The sequence below is a fragment of the Hyla sarda genome, chromosome 13, assembly GCF_029499605.1.
Source record: "Hyla sarda isolate aHylSar1 chromosome 13, aHylSar1.hap1, whole genome shotgun sequence".
In the NCBI taxonomy this organism is placed as follows: domain Eukaryota; kingdom Metazoa; phylum Chordata; class Amphibia; order Anura; family Hylidae; genus Hyla; species Hyla sarda.
In genome coordinates, this window is record NC_079201.1 from 21,371,962 (window position 1) to 21,395,980 (window position 24,019).

General features: G+C 46.3%; 2 long non-coding RNA genes across 2 annotated transcripts in view; one reads left to right on the forward strand and one right to left on the reverse strand.

Moving 5' to 3' along the window:
* LOC130297779 (uncharacterized) overlaps positions 1–24,019 on the reverse strand; it is a 218,271-nt gene that overhangs the window by 12,678 nt on the left and 181,574 nt on the right. The window lies entirely within an intron of this gene.
* Positions 601–13,681, forward strand: LOC130297781 (uncharacterized). Its single transcript, XR_008849686.1, has 3 exons — positions 601–682; positions 7,548–7,631; positions 13,559–13,681. It is a non-coding gene; the product is annotated as an uncharacterized LOC130297781 (long non-coding RNA).

Consider the following 24,019-nt stretch of genomic DNA (forward strand, 5'->3'; position numbering starts at 1 on the left):
AAGTATTGGGAGGTGGGGGAGTAGACGCGAAAGGAGGTGTGGAAGTTGGGGGAATCCCAGGACCAGTGTCCCAAAAACCTAAGCCATGGCGCCCATATACTCCAATATCTATCGTATGAATGGTCGCTCCAGCTAGAGAGCTCCTCAAGTCTGCAGATCTAAGACACTTTGGCCATCCATTATTGGACCGAAGGGGGAGTCTGCTGTTGCCAGTGTAAGGGAATAAGCGCTTTTGCCGCAGAAAGCATGTGGGCAATTAGGGACTTCTTGGTCAGAGGAGGACATTCTTTACTAGACAGACCCAACAGCACTGACGCAGGAGCTAATGGGACATGTCTACCCATTACACTGTCAATAATGGATTCCACCTCTGTCCGATGATTTAATTTTGGAGTACTGCCACCATATATGTGACAGAGAGCCCACACTAGCATGGCATCTCCAGCAAGTGGCAGATTCAGCTAATCCCCAATGATGCAAAAGCTCAGGAGTTCTGTACCATCTAGCTACAAGTTTGTAATGGTTTTCTTGTAGTTTGACGCATCTAGTGAAACCATGTGAATTTCTCAATATGCTTTCCTTCTCTTGGTCCGTAAAGACACAGCCCAGCTCAGTCTCCCATGATTTAAGAAACAGAGAAGATGCCGACTGCCCTTCAGCCATGAGATGAGAACGGTAGGCGGTGAGTTTAGGTTTCAGATCAGGAGCAGACTGAAGCAGTCTGTCCAACCAGGACAGGTCTTCACGAATGACATACACCTTAAGGAAAGTTAAGCATGTTTCTTTCAGCATGTGGGTGTGGAAGAAGTTCAATTTGAGATGTGGGGCAACAGCCAGCAAGGAGGTGCCAGTAGGGGGTGAATTATTAGCACAGAGGCTCTTGATGGGTGAAGCGGTCTGTACTGTTGGTGTATTACGGGATGATTCTTTGTTGTATGTCAATTTAACTGTCAGGGTGCCATGGAGCAATGGGTTAGTGATTCGAGAGAGAGAGTTTGGTGGGTAGCCACATATAGTGAAGCGCACTAAGGCCTGGAGAAGATAACTGAGAGTGTTCCAAGGTGGTGTGGTATGTTACGCCGAGCGCTCCGGGTCCCCGCTCCTCCCCGGAGCGCTCGCTACACTCTCCTCACTGCAGCGCTCCGGTCAGGTCCACTGACCCGGGGCGCTGCGATACCGCCTCCAGCCGGGATGCGATTCGCGATGCGGGTAGCGCCCGCTCGCGATGCGCACCCCGGCCCCCGTACCTGACTCGCTCTCCGTCGGTCCTGTCCCGGCGCGCGCGGCCCCGCTCCCTAGGGCGCGCGCGCGCCGGGTCTTTGCGATTTAAAGGGCCACTGCGCCGCTGATTGGCGCAGTGGTTCCAATTAGTCTGATCACCTGTGCACTTCCCTATATCACCTCACTTCCCCTGCACTTCCTTGCCGGATCTTGTTGCCATCGTGCCAGTGAAAGCGTTTCCTTGTGTGTTCCTAGCCTGTGTTCCAGACCTCCTGCCGTTGCCCCTGACTACGATCCTTGCTGCCTGCCCCGACCTTCTGCTACGTCCGACCTTGCTTCTGTCTACTCCCTTGTACCGCACCTATCTTCAGCAGCCAGAGAGGTTGAGCCGTTGCTAGTGGATACGACCTGGTCACTACCGCCGCAGCAAGACCATCCCGCTTTGCGGCGGGCTCTGGTGAAAACCAGTAGTGACTTAGAACCGATCCACTAGCACGGTCCACGCCAATCCCTCTCTGGCACAGAGGATCCACTACCTGCCAGCCAGCATCGTGACAGTAGATCCGGCCATGGATCCCGCTGAAGTTCCTCTGCCAGTTGTCGCTGACCTCACCACGGTGGTCGCCCAGCAGTCACAACAGATAGCGCAACAAGGCCAACAGCTGTCTCAACTGACCGTTATGCTACAGCAGTTACTACCACAGCTTCAGCAATCATCTCCTCCGCCAGCTCCTGCACCTCCTCCGCAGCGAGTGGCCGCTTCTGGTCTACGCCTATCCTTGCCGGATAAATTTGATGGGGACTCTAAGTTTTGCCGTGGCTTTCTTTCCCAATGTTCCCTGCACTTGGAGATGATGTCGGACCAGTTTCCCACTGAAAGGTCTAAGGTGGCTTTCGTAGTCAGCCTTCTGTCTGGAAAAGCCCTGTCTTGGGCCACACCGCTCTGGGACCGCAATGACCCCGTCACTGCCTCTGTACACTCCTTCTTCTCGGAAATCCGAAGTGTCTTTGAGGAACCTGCCCGAGCCTCTTCTGCTGAGACTGCCCTGTTGAACCTGGTCCAGGGTAATTCTTCCGTTGGCGAGTATGCCGTACAATTCCGTACTCTTGCTTCAGAATTATCCTGGAATAATAAGGCCCTCTGCGCGACCTTTAAAAAAGGCCTATCCAGCAACATTAAAGATGTTCTGGCCGCACGAGAAATCCCTGCTAATCTACATGAACTCATTCACCTAGCCACTCGCATTGACATGCGTTTTTCCGAAAGGCGTCAGGAGCTCCGCCAGGATATGGACTCTGTTCGCACGAGGCGTTTCTTCTCCCCGGCTCCTCTCTCCTCTGGTCCCCTGCAATCTGTCCCTGTGCCTCCCGCCGTGGAGGCTATGCAGGTCGACCGGTCTCGCCTGACACCTCAAGAGAGGACACGACGCCGCATGGAGAATCTCTGCCTGTACTGTGCTAGTACCGAACACTTCCTGAAGGATTGTCCTATCCGTCCTCCCCGCCTGGAAAGACGTACGCTGACTCCGCACAAAGGTGAGACAGTCCTTGATGTCTACTCTGCTTCTCCACGTCTTACTGTGCCTGTGCGGATATCTGCCTCTGCCTTCTCCTTCTCTACTATGGCCTTCTTGGACTCCGGATCTGCAGGAAATTTTATTTTGGCCTCTCTCGTCAACAGGTTCAACATCCCGGTGACCAGTCTCGCCAGACCCCTCTACATCAATTGTGTAAACAATGAAAGATTGGACTGTACCATACGTTTCCGCACGGAGCCCCTTCTAATGTGCATCGGATCTCATCACGAGAGGATTGAACTTTTGGTCCTCCCCAATTGCACTTCTGAAATTCTCCTTGGACTTCCCTGGCTTCAACTTCATTCCCCAACCCTGGATTGGTCCACTGGGGAGATCAAGAGTTGGGGGCCCTCTTGTTCCAAGGACTGCCTAAAACCGGTTCCCAGTAACCCTTGCCGTGACTCTGTGGTTCCTCCTGTAACCGGTCTCCCTAAGGCCTATATGGACTTTGCGGATGTTTTTTGTAAAAAACAAGCTGAGACTCTACCTCCTCACAGGCCTTATGATTGTCCTATCGACCTCCTCCCGGGCACTACTCCACCCCGGGGCAGAATTTATCCTCTGTCCGCCCCAGAGACTCTTGCCATGTCTGAATACGTCCAGGAAAATTTAAAAAAGGGCTTTATCCGTAAATCCTCCTCTCCTGCAGGAGCCGGATTTTTCTTTGTGTCCAAAAAAGATGGCTCCCTGCGTCCTTGCATTGACTACCGCGGTCTTAATAAAATCACGGTTAAGAACCGCTACCCCCTACCCCTCATCTCTGAACTCTTTGATCGCCTCCAAGGTGCCCACATCTTTACCAAACTGGACTTAAGAGGTGCTTATAATCTCATCCGCATCAGAGAGGGGGATGAATGGAAAACGGCATTTAACACCAGAGATGGACACTTTGAGTATCTGGTCATGCCCTTTGGCCTGTGCAACGCCCCTGCCGTCTTCCAAGACTTTGTTAATGAAATTTTTCGTGATCTCTTATACTCCTGTGTTGTTGTATATCTGGACGATATCCTGATTTTTTCTGCCAATCTAGAAGAACACCGCCAGCATGTCCGTATGGTTCTTCAGAGACTTTGTGACAATCAACTCTATGCCAAAATAGAGAAATGTCTGTTTGAATGCCAATCTCTTCCTTTCCTAGGATACTTGGTCTCTGGCCAGGGACTACAAATGGATCCAGACAAACTCTCTGTCGTCTTAGATTGGCCACGCCCCTCCGGACTCCGTGCTATCCAACGTTTTTTGGGGTTCGCCAATTATTACAGGCAATTTATTCCACATTTTTCTACCGTTGTGGCTCCTATCGTGGCTTTAACCAAAAAAAATGCCGATCCCAAGTCTTGGCCTCCTCAAGCGGAAGACGCCTTTAAACGGCTCAAGTCTGCCTTTTCTTCGGCTCCCGTGCTCTCCAGACCTGACCCATCTAAACCCTTCCTATTGGAGGTTGATGCCTCCTCAGTGGGAGCTGGAGCTGTCCTTCTACAAAAAAATTCTTCCGGGCATGCTGTTACTTGTGTTTTTTTTTCTAGGACCTTCTCTCCGGCGGAGAGGAACTACTCCATCGGGGATCGAGAGCTTCTAGCCATTAAATTAGCACTTGAGGAATGGAGGCATCTGCTGGAGGGATCAAGATTTCCAGTTATTATTTACACCGATCATAAGAACCTCTCCTACCTCCAGTCTGCCCAACGGCTGAATCCTCGCCAGGCCAGGTGGTCTCTGTTCTTTGCCCGATTTAATTTTGAAATTCACTTTCGGCCTGCCGATAAGAACATTAGGGCCGATGCTCTCTCTCGTTCCTCGGATGCTTCTGAAGTTGAACTCTCTCCGCAACACATCATTCCTCCTGACTGCCTGATTTCCACTTCTCCAGCCTCCATCAGGCAAACTCCTCCAGGAAAGACCTTTGTTTCTCCACGCCAACGCCTCGGAATCCTCAAATGGGGTCACTCCTCCCATCTCGCAGGTCATGCGGGCATCAAGAAATCTGTGCAACTCATCTCTCGCTTCTATTGGTGGCCGACTCTGGAGACGGATGTTGTGGACTTTGTGCGAGCCTGCACTATCTGTGCCCGGGATAAGACTCCTCGCCAGAAGCCCGCTGGTTTTCTTCATCCTCTGCCTGTCCCCGAACAGCCTTGGTCTCTGATTGGTATGGATTTTATTACTGACTTACCCCCTTCCCGTGGCAACACTGTTATTTGGGTGGTCGTTGATCGATTCTCCAAAATGGCACATTTCATTCCTCTTCCTGGTCTTCCTTCAGCGCCTCAGTTGGCTAAACAATTTTTTGTACACATTTTTCGTCTTCACGGGTTGCCTACGCAGATCGTCTCGGATAGAGGCGTCCAATTCGTGTCTAAATTCTGGAGGGCTCTCTGTAAACAACTCAAGATTAAATTAAATTTTTCTTCTGCATATCATCCTCAATCCAATGGACAAGTAGAAAGAATTAACCAGGTCTTGGGTGATTATTTACGACATTTTGTTTCCTCCCGCCAGGATGACTGGGCAGATCTTCTACCATGGGCCGAATTCTCGTATAACTTCAGAGTCTCTGAATCTTCCTCCAAATCCCCATTTTTCGTGGTGTACGGCCGTCACCCTCTTCCCCCCCTCCCTACCCCCTTGCCCTCTGGTCTGCCCGCTGTGGATGAAATTTCTCGTGACCTTTCCATCATATGGAGAGAGACTCAAAATTCTCTCTTACAGGCTTCTTCACGCATGAAGAAGTTCGCGGATAAGAAAAGAAGAGCTCCTCCCATTTTTTCCCCTGGAGACAAGGTATGGCTCTCCGCTAAATATGTCCGCTTCCGTGTCCCTAGCTACAAGTTGGGACCACGCTATCTTGGTCCTTTCAAAATTTTGTGCCAGATTAATCCTGACTCTTACAAACTTCTTCTTCCTCCTTCTCTTCGTATTCCTAATGCCTTTCACGTTTCTCTTCTTAAACCACTTATCAACCGTTTCTCTCCCAAATCTGTTCCTCCCACTCCTGTTTCCGGCTCCTCGGACATCTTCTCCGTCAAAGAGATTCTGGCATCCAAAAAGGTCAGAGGGAAAACCTTTTTTTTAGTGGATTGGGAGGGTTGTGGTCCAGAAGAGAGATCCTGGGAACCTGAGGACAATATCCTAGACAAAAGTCTGCTCCTCAGGTTCTCAGGCTCTAAGAAGAGGGGGAGACCCAAGGGGGGGGGTACTGTTACGCCGAGCGCTCCGGGTCCCCGCTCCTCCCCGGAGCGCTCGCTACACTCTCCTCACTGCAGCGCTCCGGTCAGGTCCACTGACCCGGGGCGCTGCGATACCGCCTCCAGCCGGGATGCGATTCGCGATGCGGGTAGCGCCCGCTCGCGATGCGCACCCCGGCCCCCGTACCTGACTCGCTCTCCGTCGGTCCTGTCCCGGCGCGCGCGGCCCCGCTCCCTAGGGCGCGCGCGCGCCGGGTCTTTGCGATTTAAAGGGCCACTGCGCCGCTGATTGGCGCAGTGGTTCCAATTAGTCTGATCACCTGTGCACTTCCCTATATCACCTCACTTCCCCTGCACTTCCTTGCCGGATCTTGTTGCCATCGTGCCAGTGAAAGCGTTTCCTTGTGTGTTCCTAGCCTGTGTTCCAGACCTCCTGCCGTTGCCCCTGACTACGATCCTTGCTGCCTGCCCCGACCTTCTGCTACGTCCGACCTTGCTTCTGTCTACTCCCTTGTACCGCGCCTATCTTCAGCAGCCAGAGAGGTTGAGCCGTTGCTAGTGGATACGACCTGGTCACTACCGCCGCAGCAAGACCATCCCGCTTTGCGGCGGGCTCTGGTGAAAACCAGTAGTGACTTAGAACCGATCCACTAGCACGGTCCACGCCAATCCCTCTCTGGCACAGAGGATCCACTACCTGCCAGCCGGCATCGTGACATGGTAGAGGGTGTGATGCAAAGGGCAGATGTAATTACTCTAGGGGCAGATGGCATGAACCCCTTGTATTCGTGATGCCAGGGTGTGGTTTATCCTCAATACCACCCGAAGGTATATCGCTGGATCCTGGGCTAGGCACAGGAGCAATAATGACTCCGAAGCCAAGTTATGGACAACGGTAGCTTTACTGAGGTTAGACAGGTGGAAAAGTCTATACAGTTCAGCCAGGCCCACGAAGGTGACCAGTGACTTCAGAGACCCTAAGGGCCTGCTGGGACTTGTAGTGGTGGCTGACAATTTAGTGCAGGCTACGTTGACTAGAGAGATGACTTTGACTTGACTGAATTGTGACTGACAAGACTGTGACTGTAGCTTACTTGCAAGTTTGTGGCTGCAGATTGGACTTGAGGCCTCCTTTGACGCTGGACACACACACTTAGGCACGACTTGACTGGACCTCAGCAGGAAGCAAGAGAGAGAGAGAGAGAGAGAGAGAGAGCAGAAGCTCCACCTAGGGCTTTTATGGGGGAGGCTCTGAGGGTTCCCATTGGAACCCTCTGGGGGTTCTCGCCTGCATTATACTACTATACACTGAATAGCTAGAGAGTCCGGGCTGAGTACCAATAAGGATACCCAAGTGTAGTCAGTCAAAATTTAACTGTGTGAAAAGTGTCCTGTTCCTGTCAATGGCAGTAAAATGTAGAGGGCAGTAGGCATTATCTGTAAAAGATTAAAACCCAGAACAAATATGTTAAAAATTGATTTTGGGTCTAAGGTTAAAATTGTGCCTGGGAGGAGGAACGGTAAATTTGTTTTACAGCTGTTATTTCTATAAATTACCCGACAGATGTCTTCAAGGTGACTGAAGAGGACTTTACCGCAAAACAGATTTCTCCATCATGTTCAACACATTCTCTGCTACATTCAGAAGGTAAGGCGGGGGCTAGGTTGTCATATTGGTGAAAGTATTACAGCCCTGCTATAACTGACATAAAGGCCAACCCTACGAGATATACCCGAGACAATAGGCAGAGTTCTTAAAGTTATTCCATAAAATAATGCAGATTTTTTTTGTACTAGATGTGTTGTTGTTCGGATCTTTGATGAAATTCTGTGCAGGATCATAGGGCATGTTGTTTGTCAGTCAATCATTCTGTCAATGTACTGAAGTCCTGCATAAGCCGAAGCATTATTTATTATCTATCACAAAATATTCTTCTCTCTGTTACAAATACATTTCATAGCTTTGTACAAAATCGGATATAGGCTGTGTTCATTCTTTGGTGTGAATCTATTACATGGCAACAACATGAAGGTTCAATGGGCACAAAATAGATTTTGTGTAACAAAAATGGTTTTTACATAATGTTCAAACAAAGATTGTATGGGGCACAAAAGAGATTCTGTGTGACAAAATAAAAGTCACACAATGCCAAAATAAAGGAAAAGATTTTGTGTGACAAAAAAAATATTTTGCCATGACAAAATTAAATGGGCACTGTCAGATACAAAAACTTTTGATATGTTGTAAAGCATGAATAACCAATAGGTTTTGTAATTGCTTTCATTAGAAAATGTTCAGTATTTCATACTGAAAAAGCCAGTCAAACAACTGCCCCCCTGCCTGCTTGGACACATACTAGTCCTGCTGTGTCCATGCATCATCACCTATGTCATGGACACACTTCCTTGATTGACAGCTGTGAGTGCAGGGAAAAATCCTCCCACTGTCAGCTTGTGTCTGGCTACTGTCAGTGAGGACAAGCTGGGAGTTGTAGTTTTGCTAATGCTAGGGGAGATGAGAGCAGACAGCAAGGGAGGGGGCGGAGACCTGCACAGTGAGGCCACGCCCCCTCTCTTTGAGAGGAATTCAGACTAAATTAAGTGTAATAAAAAAAAAAATAAAGGTGCTAGACACATAAAAATTAGATGTACACGGTCAGGATTAGGTACTGAGTGATATATTAAAAAATTTTAATTGCTTTTTTGTTGGATCTGACAAGTACAGTTTAAGATTTTATGGGCCCAAACTAGATTTTGTGAGACAAAATAGGTATTAAATGATGACAAAATAAAGATTGGGCACAAAACAAATTTTGTGCAACACATTAAAGTAGTCTGGTGGATAAAAACGTATCCCTTATCCAAAGCATAGGGCATAAGTTTTAGATCATGGGGGTATATTCAACTGGAATCCTTAGATCATGGAGGGTCCGACTGCCGGGCCCCTCGTAATCTCCTGTATGGAGCCCCAGATCACCCTCAGAGCAGCGCGTCACGACCCCTGCTCGAAGAGGGGGCCACCACGGCCCCTCCTCATAGCTCTGTGGGAGAGACAAATGAACAGTTCTCCCATATGGAGGGGGCGTGGTGGCCCCCTGATTCAGGCGGGGATGGTGACGCGCCGCTCTGGGGAAGAGCCAGGGCTCCATACAGGAGATCAGGGGGGACCCAGCGGTGGGACCCCAGCAGTCAGAGCCCCCATGATCTAAAACTTATCCTTTGGGTAGGGGATAAGTTTTCTCCACAAGACTACTCCTTTAAGTTTTACATGATTACAAAGATTCCATGGGCACAACTCTGATTTTGTGTGACAAAATTAATATTATTGGGTGATACTATACTACATGATGAAAAATTGGTAAGTGCACAAATTAAAGATTGGGCACAAAAGAGACATATGTGACAAAATGTAGATTCCATGACAGTGTTTCCCAAGCAGGGTGCCTCCGGCTATTACAGCCGGAGGCACCCTGGTTGGGAAATACTGTTCTATAAGCACATATGTGTGACAAAATAAACATTTTCTGATGATAAACTACATGACGAAAAAGAGGTAACTGGCACAATAGAGATTTTGTGGGACAAAGCAAATGTTGCACGATGCAAGTTCTGTGGATCCGAAATAGATTTTGTGTGACAAAATAGATTTTACATCATGACAAAATAAAGATTGGGCACAAAACGTGTGTGACAAATTAAAGGGGTTATCCAGGAAAAAAAACGTTTTTATATATCATCTGGCTCCAGAAAGTTAACTTTCTGGAGCCAGTTGATATATAAAAATAAGTTTTTTTCCTGGATAACCCCTTTAAGTAGTACGTGATGACACGTGCAACAATTTTTTTTTAAATAAAAATCTGATAACATAATACATGATGAAAAAGGGGTATGGACACAAAATAGATTTTTTGTGACAAAATAAATATTACACAATATCAAAATAGAAGCAGTACTTTGTTACATCATAACAAAATGAAGGTTCTGGGGGCACAAAAAAAGATTTTGTGCAACAGAATAATTACTACATGATGCCAAAATATAGGAACTATAGGCACAATTTACGATTCGCCCCGGTTTTGAACACAGTTTAGCCTATTGATTTCCCATCAAGGTTGATTTCCCATCAAGGTTACTTGACGCAGAATTCACATGACCTAACGCCATTTTGTTTTCTCAACGTAGATTCCATACACTTATGTTACACATGACAACTCAGAATCTATCTGAAGAAAACTCTATGGGGGGAGATTTATCAGAACCTGTCCAGAGGAAAAGTTGCTGAGTTGCCCATAACAACCAATCAGATCACTACTTTCATTTTCCAGAGGCCTTTTCAAAAATGAAAGAAGTGATCTGATTGGTTGCTATGGGCAACTCAGCAACTTTTCCTCTGGACAGGTTCTGATAAATCCCCCCACAGGTTTTTGGTAAATCTCCCCCTATGTGAACAAGGCCTAATGCTTTAATAAATATAAAGAAATTAGGGTCAGCTCACGACCTAATGATGTCTTCCAATGTAAAGCCACAGGACACATATATTCCACTTGAAAGCCTACAACAATGACCGCCCAGCCGTGTCTCAGCGTAGATAATCCAGAAAATAGTAGATGAATCCAGCTCCCATAAAATATTTTAGTTTTATTACAAAAAAGATTAAAATAGCATAGTGTGGACCATATAAAAAATATATAAATATAAAAACGCCATGGTGTTTCGTGAGCGGTTTTTATATGTTTTTTGATATGGTCCGCACTATGCTATTTAATCTTTTATTTTTTAATACAAATACATTTTTTTATGGGAATTGGATTCATCTTCTATTTTCTAATGCTTCAAAAGAGATCTGCAGCCATAGACACTTATCCCCTATCCGCAGGATAGTGTCTGATCGCAGGGGGTCTGAACGTTGGGATAAAAAGATTAAAATAGCATAGTGCGGACCATATCAAAAAACATATAAAAAACACTCACGAAACACCATGGCGTTTCGTGAGCGGTTTTTATGTTTTTTTTTTATATGGTCCACACTATGCTATTTTAATCTTTTTTGGAATAAAGATTAACTATTTTATGGGAGCTAGATTCATCTACTATTTTCTAATGCTTTAAAGGAAATCTGCAGCCATACATTTCTATGGGAGAGGCGGAGATGCAGCGTTCATTCATCCCCACCTCTCCCATAGAGCTGTATGGAGGGTGCGTGTCGTCGACCTTAGTAAGGTCAACGACGCACGCATTAGCCGCACAGAGCCGCGGTAATGCCGGGCCCTCATACGGGAGATCTTGCAGATAGGGGATAAGTGTCTATGGCTGCAGTACTCCTTCAATGCATGCATTAGTCTGTAGGTATCATCAAGGCCACCCCTTTATATGTTGTGGGCCCCATGGTGGTGTGGAAGCGTTGGCAGCCAGGTGATGGGAGAAGGGCCTCTACTGCCCAAGGATAAGGGCCTCTTCTGCCCATGAAGGGCTGTATTTAGCTTGCTGTAGGGACCTTCTCCTTATACTACAGAACTATGTTCCTTTCTGAGAATTATTTTGGTATTTAGACCTATAATATTAATTATTGATAGTGACTCATAGACATTGAGTTAAACAACATCACTGAACTCCCTGCATCTGTGGTTGTTGGGTCAAGTCTTATCCATGGAGACGGGCCTACATATACCACAGAATAGATGCATATTGATGATAGCCCTCTTAAAGGAGATCTGCAGCCATAGACACTTATCCCCTATGGCTTTACGTTCAGGGGCGGCACATGGTTTTGCCTGCTCAGCCAATCAGTGGCTAAGGCGGAAGATCTTCTCACCTACCATTTACTCATTTACTTGTACTGGGAAAGGGGCTTCAGAGCCCCCCAGGCAATAGGGCGTATGTGCGTCTGCTTCCTCTGTACTGGTTTCCCTACAAAAAAACTAAACACTGAGGACCCCTAAACAATGATCTTGGGTCTAGGTAGTAAGTAACTTATCATGCCTTTAAAATATACAAAATCCCATTAAATTAAAGTGTTACTACAACTTTTGTTGCGGCGTCAGGATACACTTTTAAAAGTGTTGGCAATTCCATAGCCTGCTGCTAAAGCGAGCAGTCTACAGAATTGTTGATTGTCCCATAGACTTGGATGGGACTTCTGGCAAATCCATAGACCACTCCCTTAAAGGGGTACTCCACCCATAGACATCTTATCCCCTATCCAAAAGATAGGGGATAAGATGTCTGATGGCGGAGTCCCGCCGATGGGGACCCCCGCATTCTACCATGCGGCACCCACCTGTAACGGCTTCCGGAACCGCTGGAGGCCCTCAGGCTAATACCATCCCGACCACGAGAACAGAAGATCGTGACATCACGACTCCGCCCCGTGTGATGTCATACCCGCCCCCTCAATGCAAGTCTATGGGAGGGGGCGTGACAGAAGATCGTGACGTCACAACTCTGCCCCCGTGTGACGTCACACTCGCCCCCTCAATGCAAGTCTATGGGAGGGGGCGTGGCAGAAGATCGTGACATCACAACTCCGCCCTCGTGTGATGTCATACCCGCCCCCTCAATGCAAGTCTATGGGAGGGGGCGTGACAGAAGATCGTGACGTCACAACTCTGCCCCCGTGTGACGTCACACCCGCCCCCTCAATGCAAGTCTATGGGAGGGGGCGTGACAGCTGTCACGCCCCCTCCCATAGACTTGCATTGAGGGGGCGGATGTGACGTCACACGGGGGCGGAGTCGTGACGTCACGATCTTCTGTTCTCATGGTTGGGATGGTATTAGCCTGAGAGCCTCCAACAGTTCCGGAAGCCGTTACAGGTGGGTGACGCATGGTAGAATGTGGGGGTCCCCAGCAGTGGGACCCCCGCCATCAGACATCTTATCCCCTATCCTTTGGATAGGGGATAAGATGTCTAGGGGGGGGGAGTACCCCTTTAAGCAGCAGGCTAGGGAGTTGCCAGAAGTTTTAAAAGTGTATCCTGCCACCACAACAATGTTGTAGTTACACTTTAGAAAGTTCTGTTCTGGCGACCTGTCCCCTTTAAGGGGTTCTCCAATTCTAGTCCCTTTCTACTATTTTACGAAGCATTCATTTCATACTCCCTGCTCCAGGGTTCCCCGCTTTCTCCATAACTTTTCCTGCATGGCAGGCGCTGAAATTACAATAGAGAATAATAGTGATATGAGAGGAGTAGTCGCCCGTACCTATAGGACAGTATGAATGTAATAAAAATCCAGCCTGTAGGTGATATTTGCAGCAAAGTGGGAACATGACTGCACTTATTATTGTGGAGAGAAGCTAATATATTTTTTAGATTATATTTAATTATTCATAGCAGCGGAGAGGTGAAGAAGACGTCGCACAGGTTTCTTATTGTCAGTCAATGACCCTATATCTAGCGGTATGTAAGAACAGGGCGCATAGGATTCATATCTAGGTAATACAGAGTAAAGTATCAATCCACCAAAGTATTAAAGGGAACCTGTCCCCTGTGGTAGGGAGTTTTAAGGTTATAATTCAGTTTCTGTTTTACTTAATATATCTTAGTTATAGTGATAAATGTCTTATTTTCTCATACAGAAATCCCTATGTATAGACAAAGATGTGAAGAATAACATTCAGGCTTCCTGCCATCACAAGGGGTAGCTCCCGGCATAACTTTTATTCTGTAATTATTCCAATATGACACAAGGACAAAATAAATAATGTTTGCTGCTTAAAAATATATAAGGGTCCTTTTTTTTTTTTTTGTGCTTACTATAACAATTTTTATGGGGCACTATGTGGCTGGAATAGTTATGGTGGGATACTGGGTGTCTGGCATAGTTACGGATGCTTATGGTGTAGCATGTGGCTGGCATAGTTATGGTAGGGCACTATGTGGTGAGGGTGTGATGAGGGCAGATGGAATTATCCTAGGGGCAGATGGCATTAACCCCTTGTGTTCGTGACGCCAGGGCGTGGTTTATCCTTCGTCACCACCCGAAGGTATACTGTTGGATCCTGGGCTAGGCACGGGGCAAATAATGACTCAGATGCCAAGTTACGGAACAACGGCAGTTTCCTGAGTCATACAGGTGTAGCAGGCCCACGGAGGTGACTAGTGACTTTAGAGACCACAGGGCTTGCTGGGACTTATAGTGGACGATTTGGATGCAGGCCATGCTGACTTGAGAGAGGATGACTTGGACTGACTTGACTTTGACTGACTTCACCCCTTCTGTAGCTTACCCGGCTTTGACTTGGCCTGTGGAGCAATGGACTTGAGAATCAGTGGCTGCTATAGATATGGTGGGGCACAGTGTGGCTGGCATAGTTATGGATGGTGGGGCATTATGTGGCTGGCATAGGTATGATGAGGCACTATGTGGCTGGCATAGTTTTGATGCACTTTATTGCTGGCACCACTACAGTGGGGCACTGTGGCTGGCGTTGTTATAGTGGGGCACTGTAAATGTAAAGTTTTTTGGAGGGGCACAATCTGTATGGCTTGCACGTTTTGGGTGGGGGTGATGATGTGTCCATACGGCACTGTAATTTATTGGAGCTGTTTACACAACTATCTACAGTAGAGAGAGATGCACTGGAGTGCTGACCAGGAGAGAAAGAGGCCCAAAATAATTGAGGTATTGTTGCCACTATTAATGTGCACCATTCCACATTTTACCTGCAGTGGCCTCTGCAGAAAAAATGTGCAGCTCGTTCCAGAGTTCCCTGGTGATCGTCTGATTTCCAACAAGTCAAACAGTTTGACCACATGGGCAACACCTTTTAACTACTCCATGTACCTAAGGTATATGAAAAAGAAAAAGTATTTAACCATTTCAGTCCATCAATAACTGAATATTATTTCCACAGTCAATTATACCCTATGGATATTTTCATAAATAGAAGGCATTGCATAAAAATATCCCTATTCTACCATAGAGATTCACTTTACTAGCAATGTTGGCTACAACTTCATGTGGATGATTAAGGAAAGGGGTGTTGGTCTTTTCTATGGTACTGACTATAAGCATTTAGTCCATATGCAACCAGTTTTGGGCTCCATTCTTTGTCCTCACCTATGTCAGTCCTACAAAAGAATAGACGATTAATGAAAGACTTATTATGGTGGGGAAAGGGAACCAACTCCAGAGCAAGAGACGCTCTTTGCCGCCGCTCTCTACTTCAGCTAATAGATGAGGGTCCTGAATGGAGGACCCAGAATTATCGCTCAATATAAAATGTCAAACATTTATCAGGCTCACTGTTAAAGGAGTACTCCGGAGCGCTGGTACTTAAAAAAAAAGTTTACCTCATCTGATAGCTCTTTCAAAGACCTTTCCAACGATACCTCATTTGTCAAATTTGGCCCAGCCATTCTCTTGTGATTGCCACCTGTAGCAGTAAGAAGCCATGTCATAAAGACTACATTTCCCATGACTCCCTGCGCCAGCTTCCTGTTAGCTGCTGCTCTCTCCCCCTCCTCTCCCCCCCCCCCCCAGGAAATTATAATAAATTATAATAAAGTAACGCCCACAGCTCCTTCCCTCTTTCCTCCTCCTTCCATGTGCCCACTAGCGCAGTGTTTCCCAACCAGGGTGCCTCCAGCTATTGCAAAACTACAACTCCCAGCATGCCTGGGAGTTGTAGTTTTGCAACAGCTGGAGGCACCCTGGTTGGGAAACACTGCACTAGCGGTGTCACAAGAATGCCGAGCGCGGCTCTGTTCCCCATTCCTGTCAGATCTCAGGGTACGAGCCTCGCGCACGGCTAATGTAGTACTGCGCAGGCGCAGCACTACGCAAATAGCGTAGGGCTAACGTAGGCAGTGATAGGAGCCTAGCGTTAGCCCTGCGCTATTTGCGTAGTACTGCGCATGCGCAGAATAAATCCACTTGGGGGAGTAGCCGACTCCGGGCTGGGAGGCCGGCACAGCCCGCAGTGACTTATGGGAGCGATGAGTCACCGGGCGAAGATGGCGGCGGATCAAGAAGAAATACAGGTCGAGCGTCATCAGAAGACCCAGCTTCCGGCCGGAGAGAAAAGCGAGGAGAAGACCGGGAAGAAGACCATATGGAAAACGTGAGTATATTAGAATGTTATATAGCTTTGCCTCATGCTACAATTCCCCTATAAAAGGTTAGCTTCGGACTACTCCTTTAACCTCTAATGGCAAAGAACCTATATAAAAGGAGATTCAGTCACATATGTATTCATGCCATACATTCAGGTCATCTCCACCAGTCCCGCATCCAGGGGCTTTTGGGCATTGGAATGCTGATATTGGATTTTTTTTACATGACCAATGGCAGAATTTTTTATAATCACTATGTAAGAAGCTCGAAAGGACTGTCCGAGCCTGAAATAGGTGGTTGTCAGAAACACGATATATGGAGCTGGGACGGTAGAGGTCTCCAAGCTCTCCTCGTAAAGGCCACAATTATATTATTCTACCTAGCGTAACCTGTCCTTCTACAAATCTCCACCAAGGGAGGAAGATTTTTACCTTCTTTTTGCAGCCTTTTTATAATAACCACTTTTCTTGTTGCTTTCACAATGATCCCCGTACTAAACTGGTTATCGTCTGCATCGGTCTTCCCATCATGGTGACATCTCATCAGTCATCTATAGAGCCTTCTACTTTATGCTTTACCACCTATCAAGATGAGATGTATGAACGTGATGTCAGGGTTTAAAATAACATATGAGCCTTTCCCAAAAGATACTTATAAAGTCTAAACCCAAGTAAGAATCCAGCAACCAAGCCTCCAGGACATAGCAATGGTGTGTGTGTGTGTGTGTGGGGGGGGGGGGGGGGGGTCAAAGAGACTAGAAGCTTCAAGCTACAATTCGGGCTTGATATAAATTTGGCTGTTTTCCCTACTAAATGTTAGGAGTAGTGGTAATGATGTAGACTGAGGACTGCTGGTCTGTTCACCGCATGTATGATCATCATCTTCCATATCTTGGTTTAGGCTGTCATTCCCGGCCCTGGTCCCCGACTGGTGCCCATCAAGGATAGAGAACAGGTGTAGTACCTCAGACCTGTCAAGTTCTTCTCCAATAAGCCCACAGCCTTGGCTGCTGCCTGCACTGTACAGTGTTACCTGCCAGCCGAACATTACATTTGCTTTCACAGTTTTAGCATTGACAGGCAACATCCCGAACGGCAGAAGGTCGAGGGAAGATTCATTACTGCTCTGACTGTGCACTATCTGGCTTGGTTTGATGGAAGGTGGGATGCTTTCAAGCATAGTTAAAATGCAATTAATACAGACACCGTATTGCCTCCATGGGCCGGTAGTTTTTAGGTTATTTGTTATTAGCTTTTTTGTATGTCAGGTTTAATTAGCTATTGCATTGCAACTCTGTTATAATCCTATTTGTTTAGATGGTATACTTTGTGAAGCTATTATATTTGGGTATTGGATAAAATAAGGTGTTCTGTATATTTTATGGTTACAAGGCCTTAGCGAAGGGAGTTGTAAAAGTTGCCATTACACCAGGGACCTGGGTCCTGAGGGGGCCTGAAGACATCAGGCCCAGGAGCTTCCAGTTATATCTCTGTAAGGTTAGGCCAAATACTTAATAGCAAGAAGACTCTTGGTGTCACTATAGAGTTGGTGCTGGCTACTCCTGAGCGCTGAGCAAAAGCTACCTCTCAATCAAGTCTTGGTCCCAAGAGCCACCCTACATAGTCAACAGACCTCGGTCAAGAGGCAAATGGTCAGGAAAGGTGGCAACAGGCATTGTCAATATTATGAATGAGAACAGAGCACATGGATGGATAGTTCTAAGGTTTTCCACCATTCTTCATCCTTAAATCTCACAAGGAGCGTGGACTGTTGAATACTTAAGTTGTTTGTTTTTTTTCCGGATTTTCTTATGTATAGACAGGCAGCAAAAGGAGTTGACATGAGGTGTTAGAAAGGCTAGTTAGTGGTCTGACCAATTGTTAGCACATGGTTAATCCGATCAGAGCGAGCTCAAGCAAGCCGGGTCAAAATACAGGGAATCCACAGGAATCATTTCAGTCAGGAAAAGATGGGGCAATTCCTTTATAAGTCCCTTGATGAAGACATCAGATGCTGCAACTGGGTCTTATTTATGCATCTCAGTACTGGGTATTCACCTTGTGAATGTCACACGCCCAGATGGGCTACCATTCCTCCAGTCACATTGATGGCACACTCAGTCCTTTATAGGTCCCTAAAATGGCCCATTTTGCTTCTCAAAAGGATTAAAATGATGATGTACAAGGTCCAGCTACATTTTCAGTTTTTCCACCTTCTTTGAAAATCAAGCATCTACCGTAAGAAATGTGCACATGTTCTGTAAACGCACATTGTTCCTAATTAGATCTCATTAGCACGTGTAATCTTGTATTGATGGCAGAACGTTGTGGCTGCGGATCATATGCTCCATTCTATAGCTCTTCAGACAGACATCCCATGTGTCGCAAGACACTTTGTCAGATATGTCATTAGCATCGGGTACATCTAGGAGACGTGTACCAAGGAGGAACCAAGAACCATATGGGGGTCCAACTACCAGAAGAAGGGCGGAGAGATCTTACCAACATGACCATCAACGCAGATCTATGAAGGTAATCAACCTATCTGATGTGAAACTTACAGATACACAATTGAAGGTTCTTAACTATAGCCTTTCTTTTTCACCTACCTCTAGCGCTGACTGATTTGAAATCTTGAAGGACATCCAAGTCTTTGCAAGGAAACGTAATTTTAAAAAGTTATTTCATAACCAAACGGATGCATCTTTCTGAACATCAAGAGATGAGATTTTGGCCCTGCAGGCACTGGGGGAACTAAGTGAAGAACAAGATCCCATAGTAGATGGATGGCTCCCAAGAAGTCGCCTGCCGAAATCACGTAAGTTCCCCCCACTGTCTACCACTTTGAATGTTGATTTATTTGTTCAACTGGTAGCAAGCGAACTTGATACCCTGCCTTCTCAAGGGACTTTTGTAAATTGCTCTAGATCTGAAGAGGATGCCATTGAACAATTGAGTAAACTCAACAACGTTGTAATTAAGCCCTCCGATAAGGGGGGCAACATTGTTATATGGCCATCAGCATTATATGAGAAAGAAGCCATGAGACAGCTAAGAGATGAAAAATGTTACAAAAGATTAACATTTAATCCATCAATCAAGTTTAAGGAGGAACTGTCTTCCATTCTATTGCAGGCAACTACCAGAGGCATCATTACAGTAAAAGAAAGGTCATGTCTCATCGTTGAAAACCCGACAATTGCCACTTTATATCTCCTCCTTAAGGTCCACAAGCAGGCCACCACACCGCCAGGTAGGCCTATAGTCTCTGGACGAAACAGTCTTTGTGAACCGGTTTGTAATATTCATAGACTACAACTTACAACCCATTGTTGAGACTATTCCTTCTTTCCTAAAGGATACCACAGATGCAATACGGAGAATGGAAGCCCTCCAATTGGACCCTGATATGATGATAGTCACGTGTGATGTCTAATCACACATCAATAAGCCGTGAAGATGGACTTCGAGTTGTACAAGCGTTTTGACTCATGTCCCAGATGGATGAAAACAGAGGTGAGTTCTTGTTAGAACTACTCAGATTTGCCCTCACACATAACTTTTTTCTATTCAAAGAGAAGTATTACTTACAATTACAAGGGACAGCCATGGGCGCAGCACGTGTGCCCGCATACACCAACCTCTTTCTAAGGACATGGGAACGCAAAACATTCCTGACTGATGCTCCTCCCTTTATCGACAGGGTCCAAATGTGGGCACGGTTTATCGACAACGTTATCTTCATTTTGAAAAGAACCATAGAGGAGTTACAGAAATTCATGCATCAAATCGGTTCAAAACAATTTAAACATCAAACTCACATACAAGCTGGGTCATGAAAACATGGATTTTTTGGATGTATCCTTCTCTGTTGATAAAGATGGCATTGTATGGTCTGATCTGTTTAGAAAGCCCACTTCTACTAATTCTCTATTGCATGCACAATCCTTCCACCCACAGAGTCCCATAAAGGGGGTCCCGATGGAACATTTCTGAGACTCAAGCATATATGTTCCACAGATCTATTTGAAACCTGTGCTGTCGAACTATGGGACCGTTTCCGAGAACATGGGTACTGGGAACAATAGATTTGGAGAGCATACCTCGGGGCCAAACATTCTAAACGAGAAGCCCTTTTACAACCTAAGACTAAGAACAAGAAAGACAATCAGGTGAGATTGATTACATCATTTCACAATCAGGTACCCGGGATTCGTGAAATCCTATCCAAATATTGGAAAATATATTATATTTACCTATCACACCATCCATCAATTTCCAAAGGGCCCCTAACTTGAGGGATAAAATGATACAAAGTCACTATAAAGGTCATCAGCAAGAAGGACTATTTGGTGCCAGGAAACCGAGGTGGGGATGCCAACCTTGTGGCAAATGTATTGCCTGCCCTAACATTTGTACAGATGACAAATTGCTCAATTCTGATGGATCCCATACCATCTCTTACAGTACCACAGGGGTCATATATCATGCCACATGTCCATGGGGCCTTATTTATGTGGGCCTGACGACGAGGGAACTGAGGAGGTGAACACGTCCTAGGTATCATGGCAGCAAATCAAGAAAATGATTTGACTAAACTTACCACTTCAAAATCCATCACAATTCCGATCCAACAGGCCAAATGGAAAGAGGAATAGAACACGTATTTATTGGGATTCGGGGTGGAAACTGGAAAGTACGGTTGGCCCAAATGGAGACACGGTGGATCTACAGGCTTAAAACATTACATCCTCTCAGATTAAATGATCATGCCAGTTTTGCACCTTTTCTGTAATAGGACCATCCTTAAAAAATCTAAAATAGTTATAGCAATATTCTTGGTTCTGTGTCTTGTGGCACCCGTGAGTAGGGTGCCATAGGGGTTTTATTTTATTTTAATGTTATTTTAACAGTTGATGTTTCATGCCTTATTTTTCATTATCTTTTTCTCTTTCTTCTTTTTTTTCTGGTGCTTTTAGGCGACCTCCACATTGTGAAGATTTAAGTATCTGGGATTACCTTTCCATTAACTATAATATAATTAAGATGTTTTGACTATGCATATAGTCATGCACTCTTGTCTGTGAGGTCATCTCACCTATTTATATTAACTGTGATCTATATGCACCTTATTCACTCATGCACCTTAATGCTGTGATCAGCACGTTGCGAATTATATATGCTTTACACTCCTGCACTTTATTTGTTGGTGCAATGGGTTTGACCTAACCATTAATGTTGGTCGATATATGGGGCAAAAAAAGTATTTAGTCAGCCACCAATTGTGCAAGTTCTCCCACTTAAAAAGATGGGAGAGGCTGTAATTTTCATCATAGGTATACCTCAACTATGACAGACATAATGAAAAAAAAATCCATAAAATCACATTGTCTGATTTTTAAATAATTTATTTGCAAATCATGGTGGAAAATAAGTATTTGGTCAATAATTAAAGTTCAGCTCAATACTTTGTTATAGGAAAATTGTGTATATACAATGTATATACTGTATACGTGTTTCCTCAAATCTGGGCTTATGTATTGTATTAAATACTAGAAATGGGTTTGTGTGCTATGGATAAATATGTATGGACCATATAAATATGTGATGTTGTCTATATGGATTTTCATGTGATTATAAAAGTGTGAGTGTGTAAATGTAATGTTTATATATATATATATATATATATATATATATATATATATATATATATGTGTGTGTGTAAATGTGATATTAAAAAGATTGTAGGAGATTCAGTGTGATCATAAAACATTTATTAAATACAGTTATAATCACCTATGCCCGCAGGGCCCTTGCAGGGGGCAGGAATTAATACAGATATAAAAATATAGGTTAAAATATGAAAAATAAAAATAGTAATAAAAGTAAACCAGCTTATGGTTAAATGTCCAGGATATAAAATGAATAAGCATCAGTTGGTAGTACGTTGTTGGTGGTATATTGGAGTTATACTCCTATGTTTATTGGTGGTACAGTAATAGTTAGTATTTTACCACCGTTGGTGATATAATGGAGTTAATACTCCTATGTTCATTGGTAGTACAGTGGGTTAGCAATATGCAATGGTGCACAGCACCACTTACCTGACCTCCCAGGCGGTGTCCCTATGCACACTGACGGACTGGCTCGGCTAGCGTCCGGCCCAGTTGTATGTGCCCGTCTGGAGGAAAAGCAGCACTTCTCCGCGTGGTCCTGTGGTGCCTGACTGGCACGGCTGGCGTCCGGCCGATGTAAAATGTCCGGGCTTCAACAGGTGACTGTGAGAGTGATGATGTCAGGGAGGTCGGCAGTGGATGCCGACCTCCCTTACATCATCACTCCCACAGATGAAAATTACAGGCCTCAGCTTTTTAAGTGGAAGAACTTGCACAATTGGTGGCTGACTAAATGGGTACATTATCATAGTTTCACCAGATTGGATATGATATCCACATCACAATTACCAATACATATATATTCACACACATGCATGAATGCCCATATGTATTACGCCGAGCGCTCCGGGTCCCCGCTCCTCCCCGGAGCGCTCGCTTCACCTCCTCCGCTGCAGCGCCCCGGTCACGTCCTCTGACCCGGGGCGCTGCGATCCTGCTGCTAGCCGGGATGCGATTCGCGATGCGGGTAGCGCCCGCTCGCGATGCGCACCCCGGCTCTCCTACCTGACTCGCTCCCCGTCTGTTCTGTCCCGGCGCGCGCGGCCCCGCTCCCTAGGGCGCGCGCGCGCCGGGTCTCTGCGATTTAAAGGGCCACTGCGCCGCTGATTGGCGCAGTGGTTCCAATTAGAGTTATCACCTGTGCACTCCCTATATTACCTCACTTCCCTTGCACTCCCTTGCCGGATCTTGTTGCCTTAGTGCCAGTGAAAGCGTTCCTTGTGTGTCCCTTGCCAGTGTTTCCAGACCTTCTGCCGTTGCCCCTGACTACGATCCTTGCTGCCTGCCCCGACCTTCTGCTACGTCCGACCTTGCTTCTGCCTACTCCCTTGTACCGCGCCTATCTTCAGCAGCCAGAGAGGTGAGCCGTTGCTAGTGGATACGACCTGGTCACTACCGCCGCAGCAAGACCATCCCGCTTTGCGGCGGGCTCTGGTGAAAACCAGTAGTGGCTTAGAACCGGTCCACTAGCACGGTCCACGCCAATCCCTCTCTGGCACAGAGGGTCCACTACCTGCCAGCCGGCATCGTGACAGTAGATCCGGCCATGGATCCCGCTGAAGTTCCTCTGCCAGTTGTCGCTGACCTCACCACGGTGGTCGCCCAGCAGTCACAACAGATTGCGCAACAAGGCCAACAGCTGTCTCAACTGACCGTTATGCTACAACAGTTGCTACCACAGCTTCAGCAGTCATCTCCTCCGCCAGCTCCTGCACCTCCTCCGCAGCGAGTGGCCGCTCCTGGGATACGCTTATCCTTGCCGGATAAGTTTGATGGGGACTCTAAGTTTTGCCGTGGCTTCCTTTCCCAATGTTCCCTGCATCTGGAGATGATGTCGGACCTGTTTCCCACTGAAAGGTCTAAGGTGGCTTTCGTAGTCAGTCTTCTGTCCGGAAAAGCCCTGTCATGGGCCACACCGCTCTGGGACCGCAATGACCCCGTCACTGCCTCAGTACACTCCTTCTTCTCGGAAATCCGAAGTGTCTTTGAGGAACCTGCCCGAGCCTCTTCTGCTGAGACTGCCCTGTTGAACCTGGTCCAGGGTAATTCTTCCGTTGGCGAGTATGCCGTACAATTCCGTACACTTGCTTCAGAATTGTCCTGGAATAATGAGGCCCTCTGCGCGACCTTCAAAAAAGGCCTATCCAGCAACATTAAAGATGTTCTGGCCGCACGAGAAATTCCTGCTAATCTACATGAACTTATTCACCTAGCCACTCGCATTGACATGCGTTTTTCTGAAAGGCGTCAGGAACTCCGCCAAGATATGGACTCTGTTCGCACGAGGCGTTTCGTCTCCTCGGCTCC